This window comes from Ochotona princeps, chromosome 13 (genome assembly GCF_030435755.1).
Source record: "Ochotona princeps isolate mOchPri1 chromosome 13, mOchPri1.hap1, whole genome shotgun sequence".
Classification (NCBI taxonomy): domain Eukaryota; kingdom Metazoa; phylum Chordata; class Mammalia; order Lagomorpha; family Ochotonidae; genus Ochotona; species Ochotona princeps.
This window is the reverse complement of record NC_080844.1, coordinates 55,174,250-55,190,564: the sequence shown is the minus strand read 5'-3', so window position 1 is coordinate 55,190,564 and position 16,315 is coordinate 55,174,250. Positions and strand designations below refer to the sequence as shown.

At 38.7% G+C, this 16,315-nt stretch overlaps 1 protein-coding gene and 1 pseudogene across 4 annotated transcripts in view; one reads left to right on the top strand and one right to left on the bottom strand.

Annotated features, from left to right (window-relative positions):
- VTI1A (vesicle transport through interaction with t-SNAREs 1A) overlaps window positions 1–16,315 on the bottom strand; it is a 360,713-nt gene that overhangs the window by 317,550 nt on the left and 26,848 nt on the right. The gene's annotated exons all lie outside the window — the stretch shown is intronic.
- LOC118759436 (zinc finger SWIM domain-containing protein 1-like) lies at window positions 54–1,174 on the top strand (annotated as a pseudogene).

Sequence of the window (16,315 nt, the reverse complement as noted above, 5' to 3'; positions counted from 1 at the left end):
GTATGAGATACAGTCAAGATCCTATAACTCAGCCTTAAAACTTGACTTACTTGATGACTGACAGACTTCAAGATCAGAAACAGCATTTTGACCTCAGCATTAAGACTTCCGCTATCGTCCCATTCCTTAACAGTGTTGAATGGATTCCTAACTAAGGGCCCAAGTGAAGCAGTAAGCCTGCAGCAGGCTGGCAAGACTAACTAGCTGGACGCCCTCCGTTGGCAGAGGATGTCTGTGCCCATTTCCTGGAGATCGTACTCATCTACCAGACTACAATCCAAGGGGAAAGGTGTTATATACATTCCTGGTAGATGGACCTCAGCTGCAGAATGAGGGTCACCTCTCCTGGGAGGATGGCCCAAATTTTCAAGATATTTAACCCAACATGGGAAAGTCTGTACTATCCTGGTGAATCCCTGCTTCCATTTCCCTAGAGCTGAGATACTGCTCTCAGCCCTCCACATTTGCAAGTTCCTCCAGGACAAATTCTATCAGCTGTCCCTCAAGAGGCACGTGGACAGGCTGTTCCTGACTGCTCTGCAGAGTACAAGATGATCGGCCACACCAGCAACCCCTGAGCAGCTGCATCCCCCGCTCACTGGCTACTCAATGACGGTATCCGACTGGCCCACCACTACAGCAGCCTAGCAAAAAGCAACTCTCATTCCTGTGCCTCAAGGCCACCACTTGCCTCCTCAGCCAGCTGGTTGGCACAACTGCTCCTGAGAAGCAAGGCATGGCCTTACATGCAGAACTCTGAACACAAGGCAAGCTTCAACCTGGGCCTGCGTCCCCAGAACAACTTTGTCCCCTCAGATGCTAGTTCTCAAAGCCCCAAAGAGGAGCAGGTGGTAGAAGCCTGCAGCCAGCACTCCCTTAACACCACCTGCAAAGGGCTGGCAGCCCAGCTTTGCTGGGCCAACTTGCTGTGGTCCAGAAATTCACGTACCTCATTTCCTGGCTTAGAAAAGATGAACACACGGTTCCTAGAGGACACCCACAAGGTACAGCTTCAACCCCTGCAGCTTCCACTTTAACCAGGTCTTCTACCTGCCACATTCTAGCCGAGCTCATTGCTCGCTTTCAGGTGCTCCAGCCTAACAAGCTATTGCCTCAGCCATGGAGCAAGTTGCACCGCCAGTCTAGATGGCATCCGAGGCAGCAAGAGGAGTGAGCCCCTGGATAAGTACCTGATAGTAGCTCTCCCCATCGGGAGGTGGATTGGCTACTGCAGCCCTGCCAGGGCCCAGCACCCTGTGGGAACTGGCCAAGCACTGGACAGGCCTTTAGCAGCAGGTCCGGCTCGGGTGACTGTCAGGGTCCAGAGAGGGCTCAGACAAGTATGTGCGTTCACATCCACCCCGTCCACGCTTACGGAGTGTGCAAGGCTCTGATACATGTAGTAAGTTCGTGTTGTAAAAACCAGGTACAGGTGAGGGAGGAAACTGTAAACTCTTCTTCCTCACAAACACATACTTAAAAATCCTTAAGACAGTATTAACAAATTAACACTGCAACAATTAAAAGGATTATATACTATGCCAAGGCTGAATCTAACTAAGGGACATAAAACTACTTTAATATCTAAAAAAATCAATTAATATATCACTGTTAATAAAATAAGGAGAAAAAAGAACAAGATAGACTCCTAAATAAAAACAACATTGGGTCAGAGTGGTGACATAACAAGCTAATCCTTTGGCTGCAGCACTGGCATCTATGCGCTGGTTTGAGTCCTGGCCGCCTCTCTTCCAATCCAGCTCCCTGCTAACGGCCTGGTAAAGCAGCGCAAGCTGGTCCAAGACCTTGGGCCTCTGTACTCTCTCTCTCATTTTCTCTCTCTCCCTTTCTCTCTCTCTCTCTGAACCTGTGATTTTCAGATAAAACAATCAAATCATTTTTTTTAAAAAAAAATAACATTTGATGGTATCCAACATCCTGTTACAATACATCATCAAAATAATCTAAAAATAAAAGAAAAATTCCTCAACTTGGTAATGGATATTTGCAAAGTGTCCGTAGCTAACGTAATCCTAATACTTAAAATCAGAAATCTTTCCCCCAAAATAAAAAATGCAAAACCAATCTTTTTTCACCATTTTTATTTCTTATTGTACCAGTACTTACCTGGCATAAAAATGGAAAATGTTATAGTAAAATTTCAAAAGAAAGGCATACCAATGGAAAGGAGTAAAATCTTTCAACAGGTAAACATGCTATCCCATGTAGAAAAACCAAAACAATCTATAAAACAAACTACTTCAAGTATTTAACTAAATGCATTCTGCAAGGTTCAAGGATACAAGATTCAAATGTAAAAACCAAGTGTATATATAGTAAATGAACTATACAGTAGCACTAAATATGCCAAAAATAATAACACAATCATTAACAGCATCAAAAAGAATAAAATATTTAGAAATAAATCTCAAAAAAGTAAAATCTCTGTATACTCTAAACTACTAAGCATTGCTGAAAGAAATTAAGAAAATCTAAATGGATTATATGATTCAATATAGTCTATTTCCTCCCATTGAACTTATTTCTGTTTAATGAATTCCTATCAAAATCTCAGATTTTTTTCATAGAAATTGACAGGCTGATCCAAAGAGTTAAATGGAGATGCTGAGAACCCAGAATTAGTAAAATGTTTTTGGAAAAGAATAAAGTTGAAGGACTTGCACCTTGTGAATTCAAAACTCAGTATAAAGCTACAGTAATCAAATATCATGGTATTAATGTGAAGTTAAACACACAGATCACAGAAACAGAATTGAGAGTGTCTAAATAATCCTCTCCATTATAGGCATCTAATGTCCTATAAAATTGCCAAGGAATTCCAGTAAGTGAAAAAACCGATCTTTCAAAAAATGATAAAACAACTGGATATCTATATTCTAAAAATTGAGTTCCTTTTACCTCAAAACATTTACTATCAAAATAAATGACACAAATCAATCATAGATCTAAATGAAAGAATTAAAACTATCACAAAACTTCTAGAAAACATTTCTGAGCCTTGGTTAGGCAAAGATTTATAAGATACAACATCAAAAGCATAATCTATCAAAAACTTTGGCAAAGTGAATTTTATCAGAATTAAGAACTTTTGTACTTCAAAAGGTATCATAAAAAAAATGAAAGGACAAGCTATATACTGGGGGAAAAAATCTGCAACTCATGTACTTGATTCACCCCGAACACAAAGAGAACTCAATGCTAAGACGATAACCAGCCTAATAAAACTGAACACAAGATATGAATGGACATCCCACCAAAGGCAGATAATGGCTAGTGAGTAAATGAAGAGACACCAAACACTCATTATGAAAATGTAAATTTTCATACCTACTAAATACATTACCTACTAAATGGCTACAATGAAAAATACTGATAATGTGAAGGGCTGATGAGCCACTATAAAACTGGAACGCTCCAACACTGCTGGTATAAATGTGAAATGGTACAGCCCCGTAGAAAGCAATGTGGCGAATCCTTGAAATAGGTATTTATGATATGACCCAGCAGTTCCTGTCCTAGCTATCTTCCCGAGAGAAACAGAAATGAAAGTCAACACAGGCTTGTATATATGAGTGAATTCCCACAGAACCACTAGTCGTAAGAGTAAACAATTGGGTAATACAAATGTCCATCGAATAGTAAACAGAAAAAATAAATGTGATACATACCCAGATACTGGAATATTGCTCAACAATAAAGTAATTGATACATGATACATATTACTAACAGTTAACATCAAATTGAAAGTGGGCACAAGACTGACTGCAAAGAAGTGAAAAGGGAACTTAGTGCGTTAAATGAAAATGGATATAGTGATGGCTGTACACCTGTATTAATACCATTTTTTAATTGTAGGTAAATTATACTTTTTGAGATTTATTTTATTTTTATTAGAAAGTCAGATATGATCGCTTCGCGGCCTTTTGGATAAGATCAAGTGTAGAAAGTCAGATATAGAGAGAGGAGGAGAGACAGAGAGGAAGATCTTCCATCTGATGATTCACTGCCCAAGTGGCCACAATGGCCGGAGCTGACCTGATTCAAAGTCAGGAGCCAGGAGCTTCTTCTGGTCTGCCACGCTGGTGCAAAGTCCCAAGTCTTTGGGCCATCTTTGACTGTTTTCCCAGGCCACAAGTAGGGAGCAGGATGATAAGCGTGGCTGCCAGGATTAGAACCGGCGCCCATATGGAAGCCTGGCACGTTCAAGGTGAGGACTTTAGCTGCTAAGCTACCATGCTGGGCCTGTAAATTATATCTTAACAAATCTGTGTTTCAAAAGAGAAGCCAGGCTATAAAGAAATTTCTTTTTACCTAAAGTTATCTAAAATATCAAAAATAGCACTACATATAGAAATACCTTTCTATATTGCACAGAATTCTGAAATTACAAATTTTCAGAACTACCATCAAAAGCGTCTCTTGAAATTTGTTTCTTGCTATTGTTTCAAAAATGCTTCAAAAGTATCCATACTCTTTCATGTATCACATCCCAATTTTAAATAAGATAAGTAAATTATATTACTCCTTTACAAAGTTTGTGGTTTGCTGATTTAAAACATTTTGGGTTTGCTGTAAAGATCCTGTGTATCCGATGTTGAGAAAGTGGGGTCAAAGAGGGGAGGATGGGGGTTATGAAAGCTTGACGATGGAGTGTGGCCACTATAAACATAAGACATAACTTTCTTTGAAGGGCTTTATGTCCAGGGCAGCAGTTCTCAGCACTGACCAAACACTGGAACTTCCTGTGGAGCTTTCCATACTCCCTGCATCCTGGCTGCAACTTTATCAAATTCAAATTCCTGGGCAGGGGATACAGGCAGTAATAGTTTCAAAAGCTCGTCAGGTGACTCCAACTTGCTACCAGGTTGAGTACCACTGATTTCATGGAAGAGGTAGAGGCTTGACAACTTCTCTTTTCAAGCCCCAGAAGCTCCTGGAAATAAAGTCTGGCATAGTTTAACTGTAGTAGCATCTAGACCTACAATGTGGTGGCCACTAGCCATAAATGATTACTAATCTTTTGAAACAGGGATAGTTAGAACTGAACTATGTCATCAGTGTAAAGTACAAACTGGACTTTGATGACTTAAAAATAATATTAGTGATTTCTAAAATTTATTAATCTTGAAATAGTATGGTTTGGATTTGTTGGGTAAAAAATACTACTAGCTTTACTGTCGCCTCTGTTTGTTCTGAGTGGAGTTAAAGAAAATTGAAAGTTAGACATATGGTTGCCATGATGCTTTGGTTGGGCAGTATAGGTTCTCAGTATTAAGGACACTATTTCAGAGTAGAAAATGACCTTCAGAAACATCTAATTCAACCTCTTCACTTAATAGATAAGCCAAAGTGACTGGTAGACCAGCAAAAGAGCTAGACAAAGATTAGTCAGATCTCTCAGAGTCCCACTGTCCTGGGCTACTGCCATTTCACTTTCGCAAGGATTGTTGAAGCACAGTCAGGCTCTATCATCATCTCTTAAAACAGAACAAAAAGAATGTTTAATTTAATCAACTGGTGGTGCCATAGTACTTTTTATAGACTGCACTTTCCCTCTTGGATTTTCTATGTAAATTTCTTCTAAGTTTGCACCCAATGTACTACTTTTGGTGTCATAAAATAAACCAAGAAAAACATAAAGATCAAATCTCACATTCCACTTTCTACTGGGAAAGGCTCCATGTCAAAGGGCACTCACAGAAACACCACAAAGATAAACTAAGGAAAAAATGGAGGAGGCCAAGCCAGGTGGGGGGAGTGGGATGAATGGGGATGGGGGTGGGACTTGAAATACAATGAAAATAATACTTTGTGTTCCTATTTTAAGTGCCTTTCTCAATGCTGTATGCATAGCAGCTAGAGGCAAGCTGGGAAGCAGCCAGGTCCTGGCTGCCAGCAAAAATTTTGTCACCTCCTTTGAACATCTGAAGTATGTTTACCCAATAGATTTCATTAAATTACACTTCCATTAGGAAGCATACAATGTTGATACTCATCTCAGAGATCAAAGGGATCGCTAAGAGGCATGTCATCCTGCTCCCCAGCTGATTGCTATTTCTGGGCCAATCAAGGAAAGGAGCCAGAACAATACTTAGTTAAAAAAAAAAAATTGTAGCATCTCCCCAAGGACTATAGACTTAGAATCTGCAGCCCCATTATCAAAATGAGCATATCATTAATGACAATACACATACAGTGAGTTATTTTAATACAACTCCTACACAACAAACAAGCTGGATTTGGGTCATTAGCTGAATTTGTAAAACAGTATCTGAGGGCTGAAAAACTCTTTAGCAAAAATAAAAAGTTCAGAAGACTGTCAAAGAATCATATTTATAAATGTAGGGAAATTTTTTATTCATTTATCGGGACCTTAAACAAACCAACAGGTTGAATCACTTTAGAGATGGCTAATTTAATTACTGACAGACTGTAAGACTTTTTTTCACTTCATAATTTTTTTTGATGAATAGTTTATAAATACATATGCTCTTAAAGGCAAAAATGACACAACTATAAGATCCAATGATATATGAAGAAAAAAATTACAAAAACATAGGACACTCTTTCTTTTAAAAAATATTTGGTAACAGAACATTGGGAAATAAAAACAAGTCATTTCAACTGGAAAGCATATTTTAGGCAGATATTTCTCCAAAATGGAACCAAAACCAGTTACAAATCCTGTCTTTGACATTAGAAATGAAGTTTCACAATAGTTCAGTTTCCTGAGTCTAATTTCAGGCAGTGGGAACTCTTATTTCAGTCATTTTTACTGCGAGCAATTTGCTTAAAATAGGCTGAAAAAGGCAAAGTTGACCCAAGTGTTCTTTCTACAAGATCTGCTGGTAAAGGCAAAACACCCAACGACAGCCACAATACGGAATCTAGATTTCAGCTGCTTTTTCTTTCAACATGTAGTCAATCTCTTAGTTATCTATATTTGCCACATCGTATTAACTCTAATTATCTATCTATTGCAATTAATCATCTGACAATCAGATTTCCTGCACATAGAAGCACCCAGCTGGGAGCTGAGTTTTTAATCTGAAAGAGCAAAAAAGACGACTCAGGTTTCTAACAAATTATTTCTAATTAACCAGAACCTTTTTTAGTTATCCAATGTAAAGATGCCCACAGCAAATCAAAGAATTTATTGCTTGCATTCCTAATGATATGTCAAAATTTTACTTAAAGTTCCCCATAGAGCAGTTCTGAAGACGTATTTCACTAATGTTCCTTAAACAAACAAAATCTGGCAATATACAAAAAATGGCAGTGGAATGGGCAGGAAACAATTTCTACAAAAAAAAACAATTTCTACAAAAACGGAGCATGACTAGAAAAGGCATCAAACAAAAATAAATACAGCAAAGATCTGACAAGTGTATCTTCAAAGCAGAAGATACCAGATATCTTCCAAAAAGTCCACAAGACCGATAGAGCTGATTCATATAAAGTGCAGAGCAGAGAGAAGCCTCGGGGATCATTTCCTCCAGTGGCTCGCCAAGCATGGTCCTGCAGTGCAGCTTCAGTGTCAGCCTGGCACGCTTTGGAAATCTAAATCCACAGCACCTCCCTGGGCTGCACCCTGGCCTCTACAGCAGGGAGGCTGCGAGGAATTCGCAGTCTGGATGGGTGAACCGTTCTGGTTGATGCAGACACCTGGTCAAGGTTAAGAACCACTGGTCTCATCGAAGCACTTCATTGTACAGATGAGGAAACTAAGAGGTGAGAGAAGCCAGCATTGCATACATAATAAATGGCTTCCAATAATTTTCTTTCATTAAAAATACTTAATCAATATGTATTATAATATTGTGGCCAATTTGATCACCTCTGTGACTACTGAGCCTTGGTTTCCTCCACAGCTCTTTCTTTTCAAAATGTACGTAAAAGATAAAAAAAGTTCCTGGAATACTAACTGTAAAGTTAACATATTCCACAAGTAAGGAATCAACAAGAAATGAAGATCAAAGAAATGAGAAGATAGAATCCTACATGACTATTAGAAAGTCAGACCCCTGAAAGACATATGATTTATAGAAGAGAAGATAGTATAGTAGAAAGAACATTGGATATACCAAATCACAGAGCATTGGTTTGTAACTGCAGCTGAACCACTGTCAGCTCAGTAGCACGGCCATACTCTTCCACCTAATTACACTTAGTACCTCTGGGTATGGTTTGATTGATACTGGATAGCAGAGTCCTATATTTTAACTATCAGTAATACAAATATGTTACTAAAATTAAAGATGGAAATACATAATAAAGTTTGTTCCTCATCACAAAAGAACAAGTTTCCATTTTCTAGAATATTAGATTTGATATCCCTATTCATTTCTTCAATCTAAATAAATACTTAAAACTTATATTTTTACCAGCTTATGCTGTTACAGTTTATCTTCTAAAATAGTATATAATGCAGCTGAAGCAATAAGATTAATTACACCTGGAAACTAAATAAACCACAGGGCAGCATAAAGCTTAAGACTTAATAGTAAAGATACTGGAAGAATGGAAGATGAAGCCACTAAAAATATGCTATCAATATGTTGAAGCTTCTGTTTATTTAGGATAACATGATAAAATGTAACTCAGTAAACCAAACCACCATCCACATAGTTTTTTGAAGATTACTACCTTGTCTTCCTAAGCAATCCACACATGTAAAATACAAAGACTATATCTGTTAATAAATATTTACACATAAAATCACATTATAAATTCAGGTTAAGTTTTGAAATGACAGCCGATTTTACATTAAATTACTTGGATGAAAGGCATTCTCTTCCTCTCAGATAAATATATTATAAAACACAAAGCCACACATTGGCATAGAAAACTAATCCTCTGCCTGAAGTGCCAGTATCCCATATTGGTACCAGTTCAAGTCCCAACTCCTTCACCTTCCAATCCAGCTCTCTGCTAATCGCCTGAGAAGGCAGTGGAGGATTGCCCATAGCCTTGAGCCCCTACACCCATGTGGGACACCTGGAAGAAATTCCAGGCTCCCAGCTTTGGACCAGCGCAGGTGTGGTCTTTGTGGTCATTTTGGGGAGTGAACCAGTAGAAGGAAAATCTCTGTTTGCCTCTCTGTGTTACTCTCTCAAATAAAACAAGTAAATATTTTACAAAATACTTCGCAAGCACCCTGTGCAGCAGCATAGTGATTAAAGATTTTGCCTTGTATGTGCTGGGGTCCCATATGGGCACCAGTTCATGTCCCAGCTGCTCCACTTCCCTTCCAGCTTCCTGCTTGTGGCCTGGGAAAGCAATCAGGGACAGCCCAAAGCCTTGGGACCCTGCACCTGTGTGAGAGACCTGGAAGAGGCTCCCGGCTCCTGGCTTTGGATAGGTTCAGTTCCTGCCACTGCTGCTACTTGGGGAGTGAATCATCAGATGGAAGATCTTCCTCACTGTCTGTTCTCCTTTCTGTATATCTGACTTTACAATAAAACTAAGTAAAGCTTTAAAAAAAAAATAAAGGCAGTTTGGGTGAAAATAAATGAATTAACTGTGTGTAACAATAAAGATTATTTTGATTGTAGGACTTAAAGATGAGTGCAATTTGTAAACTTATGATGTCTTGGGGTGATGGGGAAGTGGGAGTGAAGCTAGAAGGTGAAATCTGAATTGGATCCAACTAGCAAGATTTATACCCTGCAAGTCCCTCAAAGACTCAACCGTTAAGCACCCAGCAGGCTAATCCCATCACCGCATTTCTCATGTGAAAGCAGGACATCTCTAAAACATGCAAAGAAACTTCAGAAAGTTAGTGAAAAATGGAATTAAATTTTATTTTGGTTCAAAAAATTGAAATCCGGGCCCGGCGGCATGGCCTAGCAGCTAAAGTCCTCGCCTTGAACGCCCCGGGATCCCATATGGGTGCCGGTTCTAATCCTGGAAGCTCCACTTCCCATCCAGCTCCCTGCTTGTGGCCTGGGAAAGCAGTCGAGGACGGCCCAATGCATTGGGACACTGCACCCGCGTGGGAGACCCGGAAGAGGTTCCAGGTTCCCGGCATTGGATCGGTGCGCAACGGCCCATTGCGGCTCACTTGGGGAGTGAATCATCGGATGGAAGATCTTCCTCTCTGTCTCTCCTCCTCTGTGTATATCTGGCTGTAATAAAATGAATAAATCTTAAAAAAAAAATTTGAAATCCATGCATTTTTCTTAAGATACACTTCTCATGAATTGTTGGGAGACTCTTCATAAATATCTCCACACTCCTCCTTATTCCAATATCACATTTCCCTTTGAAAATTGATATTATCTCTAACTGAATTTACTGCTTCAACAGACCCATTCACCATGCACAGAACTAAGCAGAGATTAAATGTGGCAAAAATCAAGACTACACTGTAAATAGAATAATGTGGATGTGTAAATTGAGAAATAATTGTGGCCTAAGATTTGGCCATGGGTTCAGGACAAAAAAAAAAAATCTGCATATGAGTGTGTATAAATGCACAATCTATGGTGTTAGGATCTTTAATCTGAATACACTATTATAGAGAACATTATGGATTATTTACCTTTTTGCTACATAATACATTCTTTAGACCTTTGATATAATTTCTAATGGCTATTGACTATAATCATTACAAAACATTAGATTCCAAGGCATCCAAGGCCCAGGTTTTCATAACTAGTAACAGACTTAGGCAGAATATTGGTCTATCTGAGACTTACCACATAAGTGCACTATAATAATGCTTTTCTCATGTGTCTGCTCCATACATTTTCCAAAGTATCTTCATGATACATTTGTATATGATTACCCTAATGTGAAGAAAGCAAATTAGGTATCATTAATCCCTTTTTACAAAGGAGGAAGTTACACCTCCCCAAAGGGCAAACCTAAAAAAATTCTCAAGGCAGTTGGTGGGTCAAGGCAGTATTTAAATATATGCCCTACCTACACGCTGAGTGCACTTGCAACTCACTCTATTCCTATCACATCTGAGCTTCCATAAGCCAAACACTATTTACAGTGCTACATGGCATTCCCATCTGTTTGATCTTAGCAAAGACATAAGTACAGCAAACTGTTATGAGAAATGCTTTAAAATAAAGCACATGTGGGGCAGGAACAGGAATCCACAATAATTCCCTGAGGCTTAATTAATTACCCCAAACACCCTGCATGAGTAAATACAATGCTGCAAAAAAATTCAGGAGCTAGGAAATGAACACAGAAAATAACCGATAAAGATGAGCAAAATATACACATCCATGCAATTGCAATCATTTAAGCAAAAATGCCACATAAAGAGATCTAAGGTGCAAATCTTATCCCAACAACTGCTTTTTGTGGGACATGATAACAGGCTAACGAATAATAAAAACTTTGAAATAAAGTTAAAAGTTACATGTAACTTACAACTAACATCTTTTTCTACACAGAAAGGTTAAATCCCGAGGCTGACATCTGCATCTGTTACATTGTCAACACTTTCTGTGTATCAGCATGTGTACAAACAATATCTAAAGATGTCATCTGCATATTTATACCAAAGGAGCTTATGAACAGGGCCTGTCAGCATATTTTAACACCCTTCCAAAACGTCAACTTTCATCAGATATAAATACAACATGTTTAATTTATTAGTTTGCTCTTAATATAAAAAGTTGACAACTGTATGTCACCATAACTATTGATAAGGTAAATAAGGACTACAGGAAAATGTCAAAAAGTTATTGAAATGTTTGCTGAAATACTGCATCAAATTGTATTTATCAGCTCTTCTCTGGCAATGAACATGTCATATTTCCCTACACATGGCTATTTCTGAAAAGATGTACCCAATGGAGCATTTCAGAAACTCCATTCTTACAGCATCTTAATTCCCAGGCCTGGGACATTTAAAAGGAGTCAAAATAAACACATGCCGTAACACTGGCATTATTATTTTGTGCCAATAAAACTAAATAGATATTGTGTTCAGAGAACAAGTCATACTAGCTGTAAATTATGATTGGAATACTTACACTGTATATCTGTCATTTATAGATGTTATTTGTTAGAAGACACTTGCTCACACTACAAATCCCAGATACTTAATGAACACCTACTATACACAGCTCTCATTAAATACTTCAGAAAACATACAAGTAGAAGGCACTTTTCTTCTCTTGAAGATCTTACAACTGGTTGGGGCAATAAAGCATAAGAAAGTAAAAATCAATACATCATTTTAGCTTTGACAAGGAAACAGTGTGTAACTTCATACAGGTTAGAAATTTAAGTGCCTAGATGAATTGAAAGCAAAGAAACTTTAGCATGACAGGAAAGATAATTAAAAAAAAAACCTTTACAAAGTGCATAATGATCTATGCATTGTAGAAATGGAAGACACATCAATATGAGACCAATGGAGTTAAGTTGAGCCCGAAGTTCCAAAGCATACACCAATGGTTCTAAAATGTACAAAGAACAGTTTTAAAGGAATGTGGAAGGACACTGTTACAGCAGAGTGGATTAAGCTTTTGCTTGTAATGCCAACACCTTATGTTAGAAATCCACTGGCTCAAAGCCTGCTTGCTCTGCTTCTGATCCAGCTCCCTGGGAAAGCAGAGAATGGTCCAAGCACCAGGGGCCTGACACCCCAGTGGAAGACCAGGATGGAGCTCCCAGCTACTATTTGGAGTCATGGGAGTAATGGTTTGAAGGCATCTTTGTCTCAACCTCTATCACCCTGCTCTTCAAAGAAAGAAATATATCACTTAAAAAAAAAAAAGCAATGTGAAATCTTTTACAACTCTTGAAATGCAATGTATTTCAATTTTCAACATCATTCAACAACAGATCTTAGACAGCATGCAGTTTAAGTTGCAAACGCAAATCAGCATTTTAGGTTGAAGATGCAAGGAAGCAGTGACTTCGCCAAGGGCACTCACTAACTGGTCACAGAGTTGGTGTGCAAAGCCAAGACTCCTCAACTTTCATTGACTATCTGACCCACTGCGTCACACTGTCTTTTCTTTAAATTCCACTTGAAATAAAAGTAGGTTGGTTAGTGAACCAAGTCATTTTTATACCCCGGATCTAGCAGGTACTTAATTGACACTTTAAAGATAAATGCTACAGAGTAGTGTGATTTAGTACTTTTAAAATCAACTACATTTGACTTGGATCTAAATTATGAAACCACAGGCAAGTGTCTTAGCTTTTCAAAAACCTCTTAAATCAAAATTACAACCTGGCTATGAAACATAAATGGCACAAAACATTGTACAGCCTATTAGAGGGCATCCACAGGCAATGATCTCTCTCTCTCTTTCTCCCTGTAGAATCCAATCAGTGATCATTCTAAACTATATGGCTTTTAGCCAAGGATAATTTTATACCCAACGAGACACTTGTGGTATCTAGAGATATATTTTGAAAGTCACAACTGGGATGCGTAGGTGTGTGTTATGGGTGGGGTCTACTGGCATTTAGTACGTAGAGGCCAGATTGCTAAACATACTGTAAGCTGTGATGCAGCTACCCTACCACAAAAAAAATTACATAGCTTCAAATTTCAACAGTGCTGAAGTCAAAAAATCTTCTCCTAGGCCAAGAAGAAAGCCTGTTCATTACCGCAAGTGTTTAGTTTGAAGAGAAATCAGTGTTTTCTGCTGTAAAAAGTAAGAAGCTGAACCTTACCAGAGCATTGATATCAAGGCAGGCATGTTATCAGACAACAAATTTATTATATGGAGTATAAAAATATAATGGAGTTAAGATCCCTGGATGAGTGAATCCTGACTACACGTGACAGCAACACTGAAGCTGACTAGACTTATGTAGATTTTTTTGTAATTGGAGGACCTGCAAAATTCTTTAGGCAAATTTAAACTTAATGACAACATTAGGCTGTACCTTGAGATATTTCTTAGAACTACCTGGATTCTAAAAAGACACCGAAAGGATCTGGAAATAGCAGGAAGAGGCAGATCGTTGTACAAGTAGCAGCACACTGGCACCTGAGGCGCTTGCTGCTGGCATCCCCATCCTTTCGGGAAATACTTGCTATTTTTTCCTTCCTTTTTCTTAGACTTTCATTTTCTCCTACTCCTTTCCTCTCTCTTTCCCATACTGTCTGTGCCTTTAGTCACTTGCCAGTGACAGTTGTTTAGACTCAGTCATAACAGAACTGAAGACACAAGGCCTTGAGTTAGTGGCACAGTTTTAGGGATGCTCCCTGCAAGGGAAGGATGAGCAGCACAGGTGTGAGCGCTGCGGTTTTCCCTTTTTAGGTGCAATCCCCACGCAAGAGGATTCTGTAGAGACTGTATTAGAAGTACGCCACAATATTGTCTATTTTAATATCAGTGTGTGTCACAGTGCCATCTGTGGCCATTTTCTGATAAATTAGAAAGCGCAACTGTACTCTTCACATCTCTGAACAGAAAAGACAGGAATCCTTCTCAGATGTAAGATACACTGACGATAATTTCACCCTAACTTTATAACTCCAGACACATTGAATTGCTATCCTTAGAATCCACCCAACAGTATAATAAGTAGCTTAAAAAGAGTGAATTTATATAATAAAAATATTTCAAAATCACATACACTCATAAAGACAATCTCTGATTGTAAATCTATAGCAAAATGATGTGCCAATAACCAAAACTCTTCAATAAACTATATTTAAGGAAAATTAAGAAAATAACAATTATTTTGCTTTAAGTACAACAGATGTCAAACTAGCACTGAAGACACCTCATAGCACTTTTCCTAATCTGAATCGTCTTACACTATCACTCAGAAATTGTCTAAAAGATTTATGACAAGTTGAAATTCTAAATATCACTTGATATATTGTTCCTAAGACTTAAATAGTCTCATAAGCTGTGAGCAATGTTGAGTTACAGATTCTCCAAGCTGGCCACAAAAGGAACTTCAATTTCTCCCTTAAACCAACAAGAGACAAGAAATCCTCTAGTAATTCCACTGCGGAGTGGTTAGCTGTCTTCCTCCTCACCAGTGCAAGGCCATCATCAATTGGAACCAAGCAGATTTTTTTTTCTCTTTCTCTCTGTTCCAAATTCACTCGGCTTACTGCCAAAAGAAAATACAGACACAGGGGAGGCAGAGAGCAGTTCTGTTAAGATCAATGAAGATGTTGGCCATAACAGTCTATTTATCCATCACATCGCCGCGGCTTTTTCTATGATTAGAGATAACCAGCAATTTCTTGACAGTTCTGGTACAAAATTAAGTTGCAATCAGTTTTGCGAGACTTCACAGGAGGGAAAGAAAAATGAGCCTGTATCTCTGTGAATATATATGTGCATACATATAATAGTTTTCCTTACTAAATCCAGAAACAGCGATCTTCTATAATTTTATTTATCTTACAAGAGAATTAACGTGCCTGTTTCCAAAATTCACACACCTGCCAATTTAAAACTAAAAAACAAAACAAAACAGAATTTGTTCCATCGGCATTGGCTGAGAACAGAAGGTCAAAGGCACAATCTGCATGCAGGTATAAGCTGAAGGCTGGGTTTTGTTTTTGCTCTAAGCCCAAGTGAAAGTTAAAATACTTTTTGTCACAGGGGAAGAAGAGGTATTTAGGCTTTATGTATGATTTGTTTTCCCTAGCTAAAGCTTACCATAATACTTAACCACATACAAAAAAAGAAAATTTGTCTTTACAGTAATTTGAAATAAATATGTAAATATCATCATACTAAATTCTGCTAACTTTAGAAACTTAATTTAAAATAGTATTGAAGATTTGAGAGTCTAAAAAGATGAGAACTGGGTAGCACTGCAACTCAGGAGCTTCATTGTTCCAAGCATGTCCCACAATCTGCAGCTACCTTACTAGTGTGTGCAATGTCTCGATAGCCTCTAATCACAACAAAACAGAAACTACCCAAGTTGGCCGAGCAAGCTCTGCCAGGCCCCACGACGCACCATCCCACACCATGTGACCGAGGCAACTCCTGATGCCTCGTTGCATCCCATGCCAGTCAAGTCACAATGGCTGCGAGTGGAGCACAATTTTTAACAAGATTCTTGCTCGCAGCGGTGTTTGGAAACCAAGGCTCTCGCCCCACAGTTGTTACCTGGAACAATTCCGCACATGGGAGCTATTCCCCTGCCTTCCTGCCACTGTCCCTCCCCAACTCCTGTCTCCTACCTCCTTTCCCAATTATGTTGACTCATTCTGCCTAGCTGCCCACACCCTGCCTTTCTCAAATGCCTCCTTTCCCTAGGTGTGTGCCCTCAACCCTACTACCTTCACTTGTACACGCATGCATGCACACACACATACACACACACA